At 40.4% G+C, this 21,288-nt stretch overlaps 1 protein-coding gene across 8 annotated transcripts in view; it reads left to right on the forward strand.

Annotated features, from left to right (window-relative positions):
• LOC138186276 (zinc finger protein 541) overlaps positions 1 to 21,288 on the forward strand; it is a 589,272-nt gene that overhangs the window by 293,041 nt on the left and 274,943 nt on the right. Inside the window, exon 1 of one of the 8 annotated variants that reach the window (XM_069125959.1) lies at positions 18,147 to 18,345. The exons of 6 other annotated variants lie outside the window; for them this stretch is intronic. The gene's annotated coding sequence lies outside the window, so the exon portion shown is untranslated. One more of the 8 variants, XM_069125957.1, reaches the window with a different exon arrangement.

Raw genomic sequence — 21,288 nt, forward strand, 5'->3', positions numbered from 1 at the left:
TGGTTGGAGAGTCTTTGAAGTTGAAATGGAAACGTATGAAATGGAAAACTGTTTAAGGCTTCGAGTGCACGCGAACGAATGCTTTTGCGAATTTTTACGAAGCTCGCTTAAATTGAGAAAGATAGAGGAAAAGGATTGTAAAGAGACACACTGTCATACTCTTTCGACAATCTAAATATTTTGTATAATGTCACATTAAATTGATCGCTTTAAATTACAATAATTAATAAATAAAATCCATGACAAAAGTGTACAACAGTTCTGTACTTGTTTGAATAATGTGAAGTCGCAACTGCTATGACACGATATCATAGAAGCAGCGGAAAAGAGGAAATAGAATCGTCTTAGCGAGGCAAAGCTTGGTCGCTTTAAAAATTTTTGCCCAAGTCTAGCGGAGTTTAATTTTCGTGTGATGTCTACGGCGGAGTGTCCGGCAAGTTCTCGAGCGACTCGAAACTTGTATAACTTTTCGAGAACTCGATAAATTTCTGCAACCTTTCGCTGTAGCTAAACGCAGTCTCCTCTAGATTTAATTACACTCCGCTGAACTTGCGGTGGCTTGTTAACCCTCTGAAAGCTGTGTACTTAATAGACCTTTTTAACTGATCGAAACTTTCGAAACGTTTGCCCCGTCGTCTATTTTTTTTATTCGCTCTTTTGACTCTCCTTCTCGTTCTTTTTTCAACTATAATTTTACAGTTTTTTCTTTTTTTAAATTGGAGTCTAGAGCGACTGATTCTGTTAAGGAATAATTATGAAGTAATCTATAGAGCAAGATATCGATTATCCACGTTCTTTTGTAATATAACAATTTTAACGATGCATTTTAGGTAACGTATTCCCTAGAATGGTATTATTACCATTTTATTATCTTTGAAATTTTTAAATCGAGAAAAGTTCACCTCGTTGAAAATTTTTTTAATAATCGTAACAAATCCTTTTATTCATGCTCTGCCATCCACCATTCCGATTTTAGTCCATAAATACCATGTAGCACATATTTCAGCCAAGCGATTTTTTAATACCAAGAACAATTCTTTTTTATTTTCATTTTCATTGTAATTGCAAAAGCTGATTGTGAATATTCAGTAAATATATCGTAAATTCTTTTATTCTCGGTACACCCGGTTATTGTTGGTACTAGCATTTCAACAATAGCTGCTTCTTCAAAACACTTTGAAGCATTCCCGTGTCCGATAATAACCGACGGCAAAACGCAGCATTTCATTATTAATGTATAACAATTCCCAGTGCCCCTTCTACCCCATATACATCGGACAAATGAACAATTGAAACGTAAATGCGCGGTGACACTCGAACGTACGATATTTTATCACAGCGGTAAATAGGTTCCATAATTTACCAGTGAGCACCAAGGATTATGGCTGTGCCTACGTAAATATATGCTAATGTCAATTTTTCCAACAAACACTTATGCTATTTTTCGATATTATACGTGTATTTTCGTTTGACGTGTCGATATTAGTTACATTGCGAACTCTTCGGTATTTGTCTGTTACGGGTAGAACGGTTTTAGTTGTTAGATCTTTTGTTGCGATAATTATTTAGATTAATTAAATAAACCGTGAAATCGATCGCAGTTTCAAATTTTTCACGATCGAAGACTAATATATTTCTAGACACATGTATCATCGTAATAATTTCTTCTCAATTATGAGAATTTCCTGTAATCATATTGAACCTTCATCTGCCGCTGCTAAATTAAAATTCTAAAATATCGAAGGTGCTTGTCAATCCGAGATAGCTCCCGCGCCTATATTTTTGCATTTACAGTTTCCCTTCTAAACCAAGTCTTTGTAATTTTGTAGCGACACACGAGTCAACGAAAGATTCGAATCGGGAGAGACTCATATCGTTGTGCCTTGGAGTATCAACGTTGTTTTGTTTTGCCAGGTTCAAAGGTAAACGAACTGCGGACAAAATATTATCGTTGTTATTTGTAATTGTCAACCGAAGTTACATTGGAACTTTTTCTAATACCATCGTTCGATACAAATAGACGAACGTGATCTCTAGGACAATCAGTATAACGAATCATTATAGCGAGTCATACAGTCGAATAGCGAGCGCGGAGTTGAACGGTAGCATCGAGCGAGCGACGATAACGACCGGCACACGTTATCTCTGTACTTGTATTTAAAGTGATTTTAATATACACTGACCATCACAATTTTATCAATTTTGCCTGTTTAGTAAATCAACACGTATAATAATGCAGCTGAATTTAGAAATCAAAAGGAGAACAGTCTTTAAAATAAATATTTTTGTGTTTACGTGTAAATCGACTTCACTTTTGTGCAACAGAGAAAATTCAATTTCTTCGTCTAAACGTTGGAAATAATAATCTGCGCATTATTCGATGAAATGACGCGAAGGCAGTGAAGAATAGGTTTTCGCATCATTAGATAACAAAACGGCGTCAGGATGCGCTGCAGCCCGTGTCTAGTTGGCTTTATTTTACCGAGTATACACTGTAGCAAATGCTTTTTGTCAAATCGTGCGAAAAGATAAAGCGAGAAGCATCTTAAAGCGGCAACGAGATTCGCTCCATCAACTCACCCTTCGCCGACCGTGAAGAGTGAGTAACGATGCCACGACGTTTCATCTTGCATAGAATCTACTCTGTGAAACCGTTTCGTTTCGAGGATACTACGCTTCCATTGTGGTTCTTTTCCATTATCATCTCTTTCGCGTAATGTCGTATCGTGATTTATAGCGTAATACCTGTGTCGTAAGAAATTCGTTTGCTTTCCTTCAATTAACCAATCCACGCTCTTCGTGATATTAATTATCTGCGATTAACGAGTGTTTAGAAGGTAGATTGCAGAGGTTTACGTGAATATATGTTTTTGCGAACACAATTAAAGGGATAGAATGAATCTAAGCAGAGATATGTTTCTTGCGATTCATGATTTTCTTGTTATCTGCTGATATCTCGAAATGTTATTTTGTTTCTAACATGTATCATAGAATGTTTGTTGAAGTTAAAGTCAATCTCGAATCTGTATCCGTTTGATTAGCTTCCTATAATTCTTACGATATTTACGTTCGATCGAAGACGAAATTCGTGTAGAGCGTAGTTCGATTTTCGTTTGATGAAAAGTATGTGTATTTGAGATTAATACTTTTTTCATTTTTATAAGCGGATCGTGTATTTTAGTTGGAATTCTGTAATAAAACCATATCGAATATAGTAGAGTTTGGTTGATTACATATTAAACGGACTCGTTAATTCGATGAGAATTATCCTCGTTAGTTGAAATCGATTCTATCTAGAAAATAAAAGCAATACACATTTAATTGATAACTCGGGCACGAGCACGAATAATTTTTGCGATAGAAATGGATTACGGGTAATTGGTCTCGTTAATTCCATGCTTCCAATGTCATATTATTCGCTTTTAAATCTCATATTTTTGGACTTTAACTTCTGTCTTATGTATCTTATTTAAAACTCTATAAGAGTCCTTCTTATATTCGGAATTAAAAACACAAGTCTGGAAGGTTCAATTTTAAAGGTGAAAATGTAAATTGAGCTCTCCTCCTGCTCGCACGACCTCGTATTACGCTAGAGAACAGACTGCGTCCAACAAACTGAAACACACCAACGTCCACCACAAAATTGAATCGCGTCGATATAAAAGAAAATCAAGACAATTTCACCGCTAATGACACAGCGATGGATGCAATATAAAATCGATAACTGAGAAAAGCAACGAGGGAAACATCGCATGCCTCGATACGTAACAAAATATTCATCATCCTGCTTCTTCTAATTTACAGAAAACGCAACGTCTTCCACTTAATCATCTTACGAGTCACAAATCCTCTTAGACCGGTATTTAATCTGCAGCGAGTTCGAAGAAAATTGGAACGAAACAGCGTAATTCTTCTCTCATGGATGCGGCGCGTAAGAACTGTATATCCTCCCTCCGTTTCTTCTCCAACCCAGCGAAACTCGTCTTCCATCTACTTCCGCTTGCATATCCGTGTAACGTGCATTTCGCATTCATCATCGCGCTGGTTCGCGCTGTACGCGGCAACAAGCGCCGATATTAACGAGAGCAGCGCGAGTTCCGAATCCCCGAGAACTCCTTTCGTTGCGGCGAAACTTCCGCCTCCAACTCCTCTCCTCGTCGACATGGCGCGCGGCTGCTTCAACCCCCAGCCGAGTTTTACAGCTTCTCACGGAAACAGTTCTACGCAACTAATTCCCAATGGCGGCGCACGCGAGTAGGATAACGCGCGCCCACCCTCCTTCAATGTTGCAGCATCGCGAGCAAAACCAACTCCCTCCGCGATCTCTGTTCCCACCGGCTGTTTCTTTAATAGAATACCAAGTTATTTCCCTTTGCAATTCGAGCCTTCGAAACTCTCTCGCGACTCGAGAAGCATACCGCGCATCTCCCCGTGGAGCCTCGCGGCTCCTCCGCGTCTTGAAGAATATGTAGGATTTGTCGATCTGCCGTGCCAGCTTCGTTCATCATGCAATACGCAGTTTTCATGGGATGTGAAAAGTATTTCTTATCGATAAGCGGATATTTCGCAAGATTTATGAATTTTTGTGGATTTTAAGATCGGAAATTTATTCTGGTTTATTCGTGCAAATTGTTACGCAATTTTATATCTTAAACAAAGGTATAACGTTGATTCCAACGATATTAGTCGAGGATGCGATTGTCTCAGAAATCAGGATGACGCGTTTTCTTTTGGAAGATCGTCGGTCAATTTCTCATCTTTTTTCATCGATTCGCTTTATAGCCTTCTTATCCGGCAGCGACTCTTCTTCCTCGATGACTGCAGCTGTTTCTTCTACGAAGGGGTTAAGATCGATAATAAAGAAAACAGGTTCAGTTACTTGATTAATAACAAGCTTGCGCGATAAACGAAAATTCTAGTGCCGACAATCCTCTTAACGAGTATTGTACACAACAATATACCGTTGCAATTATCGTTGTAAATTTAAATAGAAAAACTTCACTCTCCGTTGACTGAATTTCTTCCACCTTCTTCCTGTTATTCTTTCTGAATCTTGGCGAGATTTCCACGAGCAAACAACGAGATTACCCGAGCAATCTGAAATCTCATTGCAGGTTGAAAATTATTCGAAACGTCTCGCGCCTGTAACATAGCTTGTCTCCGGTTTCTCGCGCATTGCCAGATGTCTCGGCTGTACTGAAATCTCAGAGGGTAATTTCTGCGAAGGATCGCATCTGTCGCGGAACGTTTGACGCCTATGCGTCTCGACGACACGAGAGACGATGGGTCTTCGAAGAAATGGGGTTGGGGCGACAAGAACGCGGGGGCTGCAGCGCGTTATTGGTGGAAAATCATGGGGGGAACGTGATAGCTGGGGACGCCAGAGAAAATCGTTTTAACGCAAGAGCACGCCACGTTGTTCGACAGGGCTTAGATAAATGGAAAACCCGCGAGTTAAGCGTGACTTTTCCCCCGTTTCTATAGCTATGGAGTGAAGAAGAAAACGGGAGTGGGCCAGAGAGTATAAATTGGCTGAGACCTAGTTCGCACTTCGGGGGTAAAAGAATTATTAGCGACGTCGTTTGATCACATCAAGATTATGCACGAATATCAATTTATGTCAGGAATACCAGGTATGTAAATATGAAACCGGAATTTTTGTATAGAAAATACACGTTTATTGTATGAAAATGATTAAAAATATTTTATTCGAAGTATTGCCCATCGCTAGCTATACATTTTTCCCAGATGTCTGGCAATTGGTGTATGCCACGCCAAAAAGACTGTCGCTCTTTTGAGGCAAACCAGTCATCGAGCCATTTTCGTACATTTTCGTAAGAAGCGAAGTGCTGGTCAGAAAGTGCGTGTGCCATCGATGCAAATAAATAGCAATCGGACTGAGCCAAGTCTGGCGAGTAAGCCGCGTGCGGAAGTATTTCCCAACTGAACGCTTCGATCGTTTCCTTGACCGGTTTTGCTGTATGCGATGGTGCAATATCACGAAGCAAAATTACTTTGTGTTGCCTTTTTTGATATTCTGGTCGTTTTTCACGCAAAGCTTGATTCAAATCGATCATTTGTCGTCGGTAGCGCTCAACATTAACGGTTTCGCCAGGTTTTAACAGCTCGGTGGTCTTTTTCGGTGGTCTTCCACGTTCTTCGTTCCACGCGTCAAAATTGCCACTTCTGAATTTTTTAAACCACTCAAAGCACTGTGATTTACCAAGAGCATACTCACCGTAAGTTTCGACAAGCATTCGATGCGATTCCACAGCAGTTTTCTTCAATTGGTAACAGAAAATCAATGCTGTCCGCAAATCGTAGTTTGCAGGCACAAAATTTGACATGTTTAACGCTATTACAAACTATGCTGTTGTATGAAACTTGCATTGTTCTGAGTCGAAAATGTTTGTGAGATGTCAACAAAGACTTTTGGCATCAATGACGCAGTTTAATGATAACTACATTATCAGCTAGGGCCATCTATAGGCAAATCCCGGTTTCATATTTAGAGACCTGATATTAATAGCGTTTCCGTGGTATAGTTATCGGTGTTTTTATTTTATAAGCGATGCTCTAAGTAATACGTTATTTTATGCAAATTTTTATGCTTGCGTAAATCGTTTTTCTTTTTCATAGGTCAATGGAGACCTGTTTGTACATGCTAAGAGATAAATAGTTTGTATAATTGGAGCTCGGTATAATGAAAATTTTTATTCCGATGATCATTCTTTCATATAACAGGACCTCGGGTTCGGATAAATGAATTGGAGCATACAAGGAATTCGTTTGATGGAAAATTAATTAACGTTTCGCTCGATTAAACGAAGTTTATATAACCGAAGTTTTATTCCGTAAATTAGTACAAAGAAACCTCGTCAAGTTTATTTTTCGTAAAAGTAAGGATCGTAAATATTAGAGTCAATTTTACTTTATAACTAATGACGAATGATTTTATAACTTCTTATTTATTATCCATATTATGAACAATTCTTTGAGATTATAAAAAACCAAAAGCTTGGTATTTTCTCATATATTTCCAAACAAATTCAATCCAAGTCAGCGTTCTCCTTATTTCTAAATTAATCCATCCAACTTCCCTCTATTCCTAATCAATATGACTATTAATGGACGCGGTATCATCTCTCGAAACTCGTACAGTCAACTAGCTGAAATTATACGAGCGACTTAATTGCCAACGAAACCAATGCTAAACCCTGAAACCTTGCCCAGGTTCATCGAGTGTAAGGGAACCGCGGGGGCGGCCAGTGGCACAACTGAAATTTATGGAAATGCAATGGAGCATCGGGAACCGCTTTAGCGAAGTTGAAAACGAAGGTCGCGGTGAAGCGTACCATTGAATTGAACGTGTATTATTACCATTGTATAATAGTACGATACTATTATTTATTCCGCAGCCAGAAGAAATATTACATTTTCAAACCACCCCCTGGGGCCACCCGTTCCTTGTCTTCTTTCCCCATCGACCTCTCTCCTCGACCGTTTTCTTGTCCTCCTCTCTTCTTGGCCTTGTTTCCACACCTTTTGTCCCGGCTTGAGGTGAACACCGCTCTCCATTACCATTTATAGTGATTCTCGAAGCATCTCGCCACCGAACCTAACCGGGCTATGCACACTCAAAAACGCATATTTGCGTGCCACTATGTCCCGACCGCGTTGAATTGCAAAGCGACACGTGTGGCAGCTTCAATGGTAGACCGTCGAATCACTGTCCTTTAACTTTTCCTCAAAGACGGAGGTGATCTCGCGGTTTCTCCCAGCTTTCTGTATCTTCGTGCGCTTCCGCTGACTCTGCGAGGCAAATAAGCTAGCTTTTAATAGATACTTGCAATTTCATGGACTACGTATTTGGGATTTTTTGAAAATTAGTTTGCAAAGTTTTGTGTATGCGAAATACTTTGTGATAAATGTCAGTGATAAACTGATACAAGTGATACCTCTGTGAAAGAATTTGATGTTAACGTTGATAATAAAATGTGATACTCGGGTTGTATTGTTTTTTTGTTAAAGGAATACTAGCGAGATAAAGAAAAATTGAAAGCATTCGTTTATTCATATGAAACATCTATTTCGTAGAGAACGTGGCCATTTTATCGTATCGCGATATTGAGATTGCATCGTTTTTGTAGCAGAAGAAATAGCAGTAGAGTGGAATTCGCTCGATCGTTATTTGGGTCATTCTAGATTTGCAAGGGGTCGTGGGCATAATGCAAAACAACGGCGTCCTACCGTGAATAGATTAAATTTAACCCACCGTTGCGCGTCAACAATTCTGTAACATCATCAATGATCGTATATAATCGAAGTATATTGTACCGGTATATCAGCCGGCAGATATATTACACTGTCGCATTATACGAAAATTGTTATCACGGTGCATTTCAACACCGACTGTTCGTCCATCGAAATAACTCGTATATCTCTGCATGTTTGTCGTGTATCGTGAGTAAATTACAAAGATAGCATCTTTACCAAAATAATCAGACGCATCGCGCGTTATCCACTTTCATTTGTACTAATTAAACGACCATCGTTCAGGTTGTAAACTAACGGGGTTCTCCATAAATCTCAATTTCGTTTTCAGTCAATCGTAGCATCTGAACTGCGAAATAAAACGATTTCGAGTAAAGTAAGTAAAAGAATTATAAAGAGTCTTGGCATGGTTCGTTCGAGGAAGTAGATACCTATGTTCGTTCAAAGAAGCAAAATCCATTTCGCTGGCCGCTTCTGGACAGAGACGAATGTAACATACGTAACACAAAAGAAAAAGATCAATCAACTTTTCGGAAGCCAACAGTCTGCGCCTCTTTCACGCTATGTAGGTCGAATCCTTCTTTGAAGGTGCTTCTATGAAAGAAGAAATCTTCAGTCGTACTTTCGACTTCGTTCAAAGCTCTTCACCTTCGAACGTTACTTTCTGATCTTCCTTCAAGCTCCAAGGCTATGCATATTATTCTCGTCTGCTTCGTCGCAAAGTGTAAAGCGAATGGACTGTGTCACAGTGACAACGTTTGTGTTTCAAAAAATAGAATGTCGCTGAAACGTGAATTATTTATTCCCCTGTGCAATACCGATCTGTGATATTCTGTCGTAGTAGAAGCGACGTGTCCGACGAAACGCAAGATGTCGAGCGGTTGCGTATCTCTGAAAAAAATATACTTTGGAATTTTTGAAGACTATCTGTCACGTACTTGCATATGTGTTTGCGCCTCATTTTTGTAATCTCTATATTGGGACCATGATCGACACATCGCAACGACAATTTTTGTTTCTATTCTTATCTATCCTTATTTTTTCTTCTGCAATCCTCCTGCTGTCAAACGCCTTAAAGATGCATGACAAAATAATAGAATACATTGTTATGATATTGCATCATCCATCGATTCAACTCTTACGACATCACATCGTCATAACGCTATTTCTTGTGTCAGCCCGCGAGTCCTGCTTCGTAAATTCTCGACAAACTACGTAATACCACGAGAACGATGTTTCTCTCTTTCTCATTATGATCGAACGCCTTAGGTGCCAGCGGCAGCTCAGTTTACCATCGAACAGCGATTTCGACGTTTTCGACGCCACGTGGAAAATATGCGCGAATTTTCTCGTGGCAAAACATCTCGAACGAACGGCTGGCTCACGGCCAAAGGGGATGTCCTGTGTCCCTCTTCGTCGGTGAGTCGCAGGCGAACGCCGTCGGCGCTACAAAAGTTAATTTGCGTAATGGCGTGTTTAAAAGCCGCGGTTCGCTGATAGCTCGTTCGTCTACTGGAAACGAATTTTCGTGCGATTCGCGGCAGAGGTTGACGACCTTCGCCACGTTACTCCGTTTCGAACGACCATGGTCGAAATTGGCTCATGGTTTCCGAAGCTTGAATCGGTTCCAATCGCGCGAGGAACCGCCCATCTATCGAGCAGCATCGCTATTTGTTACCAGAAACGTTCTTTTCTCGATGCGTCGAAGACGAGCTGTTTGTTCGCTCTTTTATGTTACAATCTCTCAATTATTAATCCTGTGGTTAATCTTCAGTTCAATTCAGATCGGAACGAGACGTACTTCGCTTCTTCTTCCTTCAATTCGCGGATGTAATTATTTCGACTTCTAACCAATAACGTGCGTCTTATTTCTAAACACGCGTGCAGAAAGAAAATGATTAGTAACGGTGATTAGTAACTATGCACCGATAAGACCTGTATCTCCCATGCTATACAATTCTCGGGCCACGAGCAATGCTGTAAAAGAAGCGTACTTGCTACTAAAAATATACAAAAACTATTCACGAAGTGATTCGAAAACGCGTACAATCTGAACGCCGTTGCAAAGCGTGAAACCCATTGGCAAAGTGGTCGCGTAGCGCGATTTCCAAAAGTTGGGTCGGGAGCAGACACGCGGAACGTGGGAAAAAGTGGAAGAAGTAGCGGGAAGTCTAGCTCTCGCGTAAACACAGAGCGTATTCGCGCACTTACATCAAGTTGTCGGGAAGACGGGTGGCGGGCGGGCACGTCAGCCGAGCACGACGTTGCCTTATCAGTTCCCGAGGGAGGCGTAGCTCGTAAAGTCCCGTCTCGTGTTGGACGGTTCCCGGTGCGGTGGCGCGCAACCTGCCAGCGTCGGGTTAGCTTGCAGCAGGCGCGCAATGGTGACCGGAGGGCCGCAGAGTAATTTGCCGCCGCGGAGTTAAATATTCCCACGTGAAAATGTTCCCGTGCTGTGCAAAGAGAAGGCCGTTGCCCGTTTTCCACGTAAAGCGAGGATACACGAAGAAAGGGGGAAAGGAAAGTAGACGTAGGAAGAGAGGGCGAGCTGAGTGATGCGAGAGTGTGACTAATGCAGCGTCCCCGAGGACTACGACCTAACCCACCTACGAGACTTCGACCTGCTGCCAACCTACGCTTTAAACCTCCGTTTACGTCCTGTTCCATATAACCTCCGTTGCTTGCCATTTCTCTCTCTTTCTCTCTCTCTCTCTCTCTGTTCGCTCTTTCCCTCGTCCTTTACCCCATCGTCTCTGGGTACAATCCATCAAATGGTCCGTTAAATATGAATGATTGCGCGGCTACGAGCGAGCAACCAACGTGGACCAACGGCTTTGCATCGGCCGTGTCTTCGTGCCCCTAACGCGATGAATTAACGAAATCCCGGCAAAGGGAGCTCTAATGCGCGGCTACGCGCTCGTCTGGATTCGTTTGCTGCGACGAGAGAGTCCGGCTGCGTTGCTAGGTTGTCGTTATCGGGAAACTTGGTTCCCACGATGTTTCCGTGGTTTTGAACTTTGCTAAAGCGCAAGTGGGGTGTAATTGTACATTCTGAGTTGCGATTGGGAGAGGTTGAACGTTTAACGTGATTTTGTAGATGGAGTTTCTGACGTATTTTAAGTCTGCGCTGGATCGTTTTATCGTAGAATCCTATTTGTCTGAACATTTTGGAGGACGTTATCAATGTTTTTTTTTAGCATTTGATTGATATTCTAGAAGAATATATATTCGACGTTTTTATCGCTCATAGTCAAACAGCGCGTCTCAGCTCATTCGCCAAAAGATCTCCGATAACATCGAAAATCCATCCCCGCGGTGAAAGATTATTTTGTAAATAGCAAAAGGCTCGGGGAATTTCGTTTTTTTTTTTTTTTTTCACTCGGAGTCGCGTCAGTTTGGCCGGTGGTTGTGGAGTAATCTCGTTTCCACGCCGCGAACACGTATCGCATCGCCGCCGCAAAAATAGGATCCCTTTGTCGCCAAAGGGAGGCGTCGTCCCTTTGGTTAGCTTTTCCATGCCTTCGTAGCAGCGACGCGACACGTAGGCGCGCGTGCACGTAGATATCTTCTCGCGCGGCGCGTGCTTTCAAAGCGGAATCGTCCGTTAAGAAGCGGGCGCGGTTAATTAAGTTGAAAATATTTGCGGCCTCCTTATCGCGCCGCTGTTCTTTTGTCTTTTGCGGTGCTGGCGCGAGAGCGGCGCGCAGACATTTTTCATCGTTTGCCCGTAACAGGCCTTCGCTCTTAACGCCGGCTCTATTTCCTTTCTGCTTCTTTCGCGCTCACCCTTCGCTTCTGCGCGCTGCATCCCTGCATGTTTATTCAAGAGGCTCACGTACAAAAGATATTCCGCGCGAGAAAGACGTGACACAGCCACCAACCCCTCAGCCATCGAGTTTTCCAACGGGTACCGCTGGGAGGAAGTCCGTCGCGGAACCGGAAGACTCTAGGAAATGAAAAAGTTATGCTTCGACCTGCAACTTCGCCGCGTGCTTCCGCCTTTTCTCTTCCAACCGCCACGAAACTTACGGATTTTCGTAAGAGGAAGGGAGCACGAATAATGCGCCCTCGTGTGTTTCGTGGTTCTGCAGTCGAGGGAGATTTCAGATAGAATTTTCGTGGAAAACGTGAGACTCGAATAGTGATGGAATGTATGTTAGTGGTGTTAAAGAGACAGAGAACCGAGTTTGTAGATGGAAACAGAGGATGTTTCTTTAACGTGTCTTTCTCTGGGAGTGAGATTTAAGGTGACGTTTGGCTTAGTTCGGTTACAGCGGTAAGAGACGAGGATACGGGAGAAAATCGAAATAAGATTATTTCTGTTGATTTTAGAGTTTTAGTATTAACTTCGATACCGTGCCATTTCTATATTAAAACGAATTCTTTTTTTTTTAACGTTTACCTTATGACAATTTGAACTGAATAATTCAGCGGCTGTTTTACAACTTGGAACTTTCTCACTGGAAGATTCAAAACTCAATTTCTTCAAATATCCTTTAGAAGCGTATATTTCGTAGAATATTTCTTTAGAAGTACTTTCTAAATTGTTTATTGATTGCCACGTATAATGTATAATGTACGATATATTCAATAAGAAACACTTTATATTTTTCGTGCAAATCTCAAGGTGCTTAACATTTAAGAACGTACAGGAAAAGGAGGGAACTTATAAAAATTTACTTCGGTTACGGTAAAAACCGTACCTTTCTTTAGCTATTATATCTTGCAGTTCGCGTCTTGGTCGGAAATCTTCAAGAAGCTCGTGCAACTTTTAAGAGAGCTCACTCTCCAGCTCTTTCGATAATCCTCTCACGTGCAATTTCGGCGCGCAACGAGTCGAAATATCGTGTTAAAGGTCGTAACGATGCTCGTTAATTCGATATCGCTGCCTTGTATCAGTTCGCATTAACGGAACACGGATGTGCCAACGCAAAAGCGAAAGAACAACGATGCTTTCTTCGAGACAACGGGTCATTAAGCTGCATTTTTAACGCTGTCCCCTGGCGACCGGAAGTAGCACCAAAAAGAAGTCGCGATGAAGTCTCAGACTTCGTCTAACGACTCCCGTTTTCTGAATATTGCGAACTCGCGTTTAAACTTTCGTAAGCACCAAAATTTTCTTGGAATCAAAAGTACCGAAGGCCAGAGCATGAAATTTGTATTGAAGAAATCAGAACAAAAGGAAAAATCGAGATTTTATCCGTAGATTTTAAAAAGTTATCATCGAAATCTCCTAATACACATCTTTTTCGGTTTGTACAATTTTTATATACTTCGAATCTTTCATTTTTGCTATACTGGCTTTAATTGCTTTCTGAGGAAAAAGGTACTTATTACGCTACAATTATGAAAAGTAGTTTAATCGTGTTTTATATTCAGACAATTTGTAACATTTTTCCGTTCAATGCTTTCAATCAAATTTCGCGAGTACAATAATTTTCTTCCTAGTAAAGGAAAATAAACTTAATGCGATTAATTTACAACAATTGTAGCCAGAAAATGATCAAATAGTGAAAGAAATTGCTAACACTCTTTGTTTTAAAGAAAACAGAGTACAATGTCTTTTTTCAAATATCGTCGTCGAGCATTTAAGAGAAAATCCAAACATCCATCAACTATTTTCCAACGTTTCTATTAATTCCAACATCAATCGTTTTCCGTTTCACATCGTTAATTCTACAAGATAAACGATCTGAAATACTAAAAAATTTGTTCCCAAGCAGTTTCTAAAAAACTTTCAAATTCTATCTCACGATTATCCAGAGGTTCATTCTTGGAAACTAAACTAATCTGATAGCTCGTGAATACTATGACAGGAGCAGCATTTCGGACCAGTGGATCGTGTATTTAGTCGTATGCTTTGTAAATATTATACGGGGGATTAAAACGCGTAGATGTACAGTGGAGATGGTATTAAAATAGCGATGGAAGCGGAGAGATCCAGTCCATCTACGATGGTAAACTTTTATTCCACGGGATTTGTACGCGTAGCGAGCCATCCCGGCCAAGCTAGTTGGAAACGAAATAAGCGGATCCCGCAGGAGGTTTGTTCGTACTTCGCTTGTTTTACTGGCGCTTAGTAATTATTTCATATTAGCTGTAAAAGTTCGGATAGCGGTAAAAGATGTCGGACGAATCAATCGGCGTAGTCGAAAATAATTTCGACTGTATTTTAAAATTCGAAAGGTGAATTTTTTAATTCTTCGTTGCTCGCTAGTTTAACTACTTTGATTCTTTTTACGTATTTGTTTCGTTAGATCCTTTTATTGGATCGTAGAACAAATTATTACTCGTTAGGGTTAATCAGATAGTGGAATTAGATGAAGAGAAAAAAAATTACGTGCTCCTCTATAAACTATAATATATATAAATATAATATAAATATTGTATTCGCACTCTAGTTGAGAACTAAAAGTAACATCCGATTTTATGACGTTCGAACATTACAACGAAAATACTAAGAACGACGATAACAATACAAATTCATCGAACGAAGATCGATTAATTTAACACGCAGAGTGTATGAAAAGTATCGTAACTTCTGCAATTTGTGCCCTCGGTTCTTACGCTCATACAGCTTCAAACATATCAAATTTGTTTACACTTACAAATTTTCTAGTTTATATTAAACTCGATGTGTATTTATTATTTCCAAAAGTACCCAATTTTTCACATTTAAAAGTACTCTTCAGTTCTATATTAAACTCGGTGTATCAATTAGTTCGTTCAACACGTATGAAATTTCATATTAAACTCAACTTAAAACTCGACTGAAATTATGTACAAATTTTTTGGTCCCCGTTTATTTACTCTTGTTTACTCTTTTCGTATTATAGTACAATCTGCACCATAGAACTAAAATATAGAACTTAACCAACGGACGATCTAATTAAAAATGCTGCATCGCGTATCATACAACAATTTCAGCGCCGATCCCACAGAATTCTTCCCGCTGATGATACACGATATTTTTACGATCGTAACTTATTGAAATAAGCAGAAAGGATGTAACGCGTGTGTTACACCAGCGCAAAGCGGTCAATAGATGGAGGAAAGTGGAGAAACCTCGGAACCACGGCCAGGAAACTTTCGTTCCCTGGGAATTGTCCAGCCGGGGTCAGAAAATGGGAGGGTATAAGCGGATGCTGGCGGTAGCTTGACCACACTTTTTAACTTCCGGTCGACCGGTAATTAGTTCGCATTAACCGTGAATCGCCCGTGGCCAAGCGTAAGCGCGGGCCTCTATGTAATCGGATATAATGAGAACGCCTGGCGCACGTATCCGTGGAAAAGGGCTCCATCGTGGTCTGTTTAATGAATTCAAACGCGTCCGTACCATACGCAAACACGACGACCAAATAAGAGCCGCAGTTGAGGAAAAGACACCGTGTGGTCAGTTTTCTTTGATAATTTATTATGGTCAGCGGTCAGATAATTCCGCCATCAAGATGTTTCAGAATGTGATTGTCTATGACAGTGTCTGATTGAAGAGTTGTGTTAGACAGTTTAGAACGAAATAGCATAGGCTGGTTCTTGTTGATATTGTAGCGGCACTTGAGTCAATGGAAGAATTGAATGGGAGAGAACCATATTTAATGTTGTTTTGGTTTGCTAGGTCCAAAGGTAAACGAACTCCGGACAAAATATCATCGTTGTTATTTGTAATCGTCAACCAGCGTTACATTGGAACTTTTTATGACAACAACTGTAGTTATAAATAGACGAACGTGCTCTCTAAGACAGTTCAATAGTAGAGTAATTAGCGAGTAGAGGAGTTGAATTGTTTCGAGCGAGCGTCGAGTACGACCAGTGTACGCTATTTCTGTACTTGTACTTGCAGTGATTTTAATATTATTACAATTTTATCACTCGTCTCTTTATTAAAAACGAATCGACACGTTTAATATCCACCTCGATATTATTCAATATCTCCGATTAATTCGTTTCAGTAATATAAATACGGCTAAACGAACCACTTGCAAGTCAAACTGATCGATTATATCTTTCATACGTTAGTCTCAGATATCGAACGATGTTCTATTTTCTTTATCCTCGTGAAAATCCAGAAAATCGATAGTCAAATACAAGCCATAGCTTTTAAAACTTATCGTTATACCGTCTGTTTCTTCAAATCTAATTGTACCGAACAAATTCATTCTGCTTTGAACATCAATTTCAAACGAAGTTTATCTTTCGTGTTTCCGTTACCTTTACGAACAACTCGAAATGATCGATCGAGTACAGTCTACAGATTTAGAAACCTATCATTATACCTCAAATATAACTGTATAAAATAACCTCTCTGCTCCTGACCGATCATACCACAAATCCTCATATTCTAACGTTCCCTTTATCGGCATCGGAAGTCCCTGGTCGAAGCACGATACCAACTATGCCAGTAAATACGCGAACATAAACGAAGCAGATACGTACACGATTCGCGAAAAGTCTTCCCTGTATGCTCTCACCCCTCAAAGGAATATACCGGCACTATTATTATCGCTAGGCCGGTAGTGCATCCTACCAGTTGGAAGCTGCTACTCCTCTAGCGTCGCTACTGCGATTCTCTCTTCGTCTCTCTTTCTTCTCGTTCATCCTGGCTTGCTCGCTCTCACGCACACACAACGGATCCGTTTGGAACTTTAACCACCGAGTGGAAGGCAGGGGAACTTCGCCGAGGCGGAATTGTGTTGGAGAGAGAAACCTCGGAGGGCTACAGGGATGGCTGGTTTCCTCGACGTGGGTGGCGGAGAAACGAGAGGTTTTTGGGGAGGTGGAGCTGGTTGAACGGTGGCGAGGGAAGGGAACGTTTAAGCAGCTTTCGTCGCGAAGCTCTCGCATGCTCGGCAACGCCAGTTTTCCTACTAATATTTGCCACTTGACCCCCACCCATCCAGGCTTCCAGGTTTCAGGCTGCACACAGCCCATGCGACGTCCGCTCGCTCCGCCATCTCCTTCTCTTCTCTTCTCTTCTTCGTCGAGCTTGCGCCCCTTCCCCGCACAAACACACAGGCTATACATATCTGTACACGAATGAAATTTTGAGGCTACGACCACTGCAACATGCGATATTTCCAGTGTTCTTTTTAGACTGGCTGCGGAGCCAGATGAACCCAACCGAAGAACACGAGGCCTGGCCTAGTCGTTGGTGATTAGGCCAGAGAAGATTAACGTTTAAAGTCGAATCAACGTTCTGATCTCCTTTCCTTTTTTCTGCTTTTGTTTTTCTCTTGTCCTTCTTTTCTCTTTTTGCTCGCTATCTTTTCAACGTAGCGAATTTGTAACTTTAATGCTCTGGAAATATTTATGATCGATTTGTAATCGATTTGCAATGAATGTATTGAACTGTAATCTATTGGACAAACTTGCGAACGCCTTGGAAGTTATTATTCATGGCTTAGTAACACCACCAAGTCCATAAATTTAGCTATGTAGCATCCATTCGTTATTCTCATACCTGTCCAAGCGGAATAAGTAATAGAACGAGTAGTATTTGTTTATTTCCAAATCTGTCTAGAATTACCAGTACATTTCCAGATCCAATTTCTACTTATGTTTATAATTACGATAGTCGCGTTTCAGTACAGCGCTCATGAAATTTCGAAATGTTTTTATATATCACGTACAGTATATAAAAGTTTGCTGTGGTAAATGCTTAACTACTTTCGCAGAGATCGGTGTATTCCTTGTTTTGCGCAGAGGTCGACCAAATAGCGTTCCGTGTGTTTCTGTTGTGTTTTCGAACGAGTCGACGTCATATTTACCGCGTGTAACGATCGATGAATTCCACGAAAGCACGCAGGTAAACAAGCCCAGGACGATTTCGCGGCGCACAAAGCGAAATGGCACGAGAGAGGGGCGAAGGAGAATAGTAAGGAAGACGGTTGGAACGAACGTAAATCGCAGTACGCTGGCGTTCCTTCGGCGGGAGAAATTGCAAAACTAAATTAATTATCCGTGAAGTCGCGCGCGAGTTGTACGAGAGAAAACGGGGCTAATAAAAGCGGAGCAGAAGAAGAGGCGAATGGAGAGGAAGAAGAGGAAGAAGAAAAAGAAGAAGTTGAACTGAAGGTGCTTATACAATACACGGAGGGTAGTTTAGCGTGGCAGCAGGGTGACCCTATTTACCCGTCCAGCTCATTAAATGTACAGCAATTATTTTCACAATTAAGTTTACTGAAAATTCAACGACCACGCCTGGCACCGATCGTTTCCACTATTTTCCGATTAGTGAGTACCTCATGGAATTGTTGTTACTTTTAATTCACGGACGAAGGGGGTGACTGACATTGTTTCCTCGCGTTGGCCATTCGAAACAATTATTAACTTAAGTTTTTGTTCTTTTTAATACTTCGTTGTAGCGAGGGTCAGGTATTGCGTTTACTCGAGCTACATTTTGGTTATTTTATTTTATTTTATTTTACTGGTTGTAATATTTTATCGAAGAAACAAATCTCTGTTTAGATTCTTTAATTGTGTTTATGAAAATATAAATTCGCATAGACAAATTACGAAACAATACTAATATCGTCTCTAAGTTATATACATGACGTAGTGATATTATCGGTGTCTCCTTCGCTGTCGTTTAAAAACATTTCTCAAAAATTGTAACACCGACAGAACACTTTTATTCCTGTTCTATTTACGCTTCCCTAACAATACTATTTATATAGGAAACATTTTCCGAAGAAAGCAATCTTAATACATGTACGTGAGTCCTCGTCTTACGATTCGTATGTGTAAGGCTCTCTTTTAAATTAATGAATTTCATAATGTACGCGATGTTAAAACGATGGAGATATTCTTTCTCTTACTAATATAATATGCTACTCAAATTTATCGAGTTAAATGTACTAGATTCTGTTTTGGAATGAGTATTCAAGGTCCTGCTATATTTAGGATATTGCTCATGTTAGACGAAACAAATTTATTATCCGAAGAAATATCGTCAAGGATAATTCATTTATGGGCAATTCTTATTGAAAAATGAAGATTATAGGAAGAGCTTCCCAGTACTTAATTCAGACTAAATTCTAATCAGTAAAATTCTCTACAAAACCTACGATATCACGAACAATCTCTAAAAACATTTCCCAAAATTTCCCTTCTTTTATCTTTTGCTATTAGCAAAGTAATAACTTCAATCACTGAACCATTGCTGCATGATCAAAATTCTCAACTATTTCAATATCCTCGCTAGCCATTAAATCATCCAAAATAGCGTCATCGTTCAAGATTTCCTCCGAATCACGCGTTGCTATCTTTCCAAGGTCCTCGTTGCAGGATCCTCGAAATTGATCCATTTCCAGCAGAAGATCGACTGAGATGCAGTTGGAAGCAAGAATAAAGCAGGATCCGGCAATCCTGTCACCTTCCGTCTCATTAAATATGCAACAATTATTTCCGTACGTAGGCAGGCACGTTCCGTGACGCTTCGAGTCTTCTTTGGACACCAGGAGATTCGGACCGTGAAAATGGTAAATTTTCCGCGAGGAAATTGACGCTCGCCTAGCGTGACTCTGTTACCTCACGCCTCATTAAATATGCAACAATTATTTCCGTACGTACCTGAACACGTAGTCGGCTGCAATCATTCGTTCTCGTGTCATGAACCTGGTCCGTATCTTGAGAAATTTAGCGGCGATCAACGTGGTGGAACTGCTGTACCACCTCACGACACGTAAACTGATGCGAGTTTGTAACTGGTTCTTGCTCCACTTCCAGTTTCTTGGATTCCTTGGGCGACTGAGATTTCCTAGGATTTGTGTTTCCCTGGATAGTGATTTAATGTGTGGTTTGTCGCAACATGAGATTTAGAATCTTCAGACTGGTAGACAGAAGATATTGTTCCGTTGGTGTGATAGAATTTTATCAACATTTTATGTACAACTAATTATAGTGCGAACAGTCGAATATAAAACTAAAATTGTTTATATAGATTGACGGAATAATAACGCGTAAACATTTGTAGAAATCAAAATTAATCTCGATTTTGTTGCCCGAGACGATACAATGCTGTATCTGATTCTAAACAGACGAAAGTCTAAAGAGTTAAAAAAGATTGTAAAGATGTAAAAGCTGAGTATGTTGGGTGAGAGTATCTAAATATCTTTTAGAGAAATAGAAAAGGGCGGAATTTACGTGTCCAAGAATAAATTATGAAGAATGCGTTAGTAAAATAATTCACGAAATCCGATCTTACGTGCAATTGTCTATATTTATCTGATCTTGAACCTTCTCTATTAAGCTACAGTTAATTTTTACGAGAAATGCTACTCTCTGAATGTCAAATGTTTGGAAACACTCTACCAGCCACTTTGCGAAAATCTTCGAAGATAAAGATAATTATTTTTCAAAATTATAAGAGCGTTCTAACATTTCACTTTTTAGCTCTCACGGCTGAAATCGATTTCGAATTTGGCTCTGGCATGGCGTATTTGGAAACGTACGAAAGACGGTCAGGCTATAACAGCGAACTAAAATTGAAGGTAGGAATGAAACATGACATGAACACGTGACAGTGACAAATGCAGACGACTAGTTTGAAAAAGCGCGTAAGCTTCGAGAGATTGACTTTCAGTAATGAGTTTCCAGAATACATTCGAGCAACTGAAATCCACTCGAATCCAGAAACATCGTTTCTTCGACGCATTTGCTTATTAGGTACATACATACTTTTCCTATACTTTCGTATTTTATAAACTTTCACGCGTATAATTACGATATTAACAGGTTGTAAAATTTTCGGTTGAATTAATTGCAAGAAACAAATTACGAAATAGTAAAAGTTTCCTATTTTTGGAAATGCGTTCCCTAGACGATCCAAAGCTACTGATTCATAATTTCCTCGTAACTTCACTGGCTCGTGTCTTAAATACCGCACATGGAGGATGCTCGAAAATATTTTGCTTCACTGCAACGTGGTCCATCGTGCCAAACCCGAGGAATTCGGTTGTTTATGCGAATAAATTGCCGTTGCGTAATATTGCTTGCGTAACCCGATTGTCACGCCAT

The sequence above is a fragment of the Bombus flavifrons genome, chromosome 13 (assembly GCF_040668555.2).
Source record: "Bombus flavifrons isolate JBK064 chromosome 13, iyBomFlav1_principal, whole genome shotgun sequence".
In the NCBI taxonomy this organism is placed as follows: Eukaryota; Metazoa; Arthropoda; class Insecta; order Hymenoptera; family Apidae; genus Bombus; species Bombus flavifrons.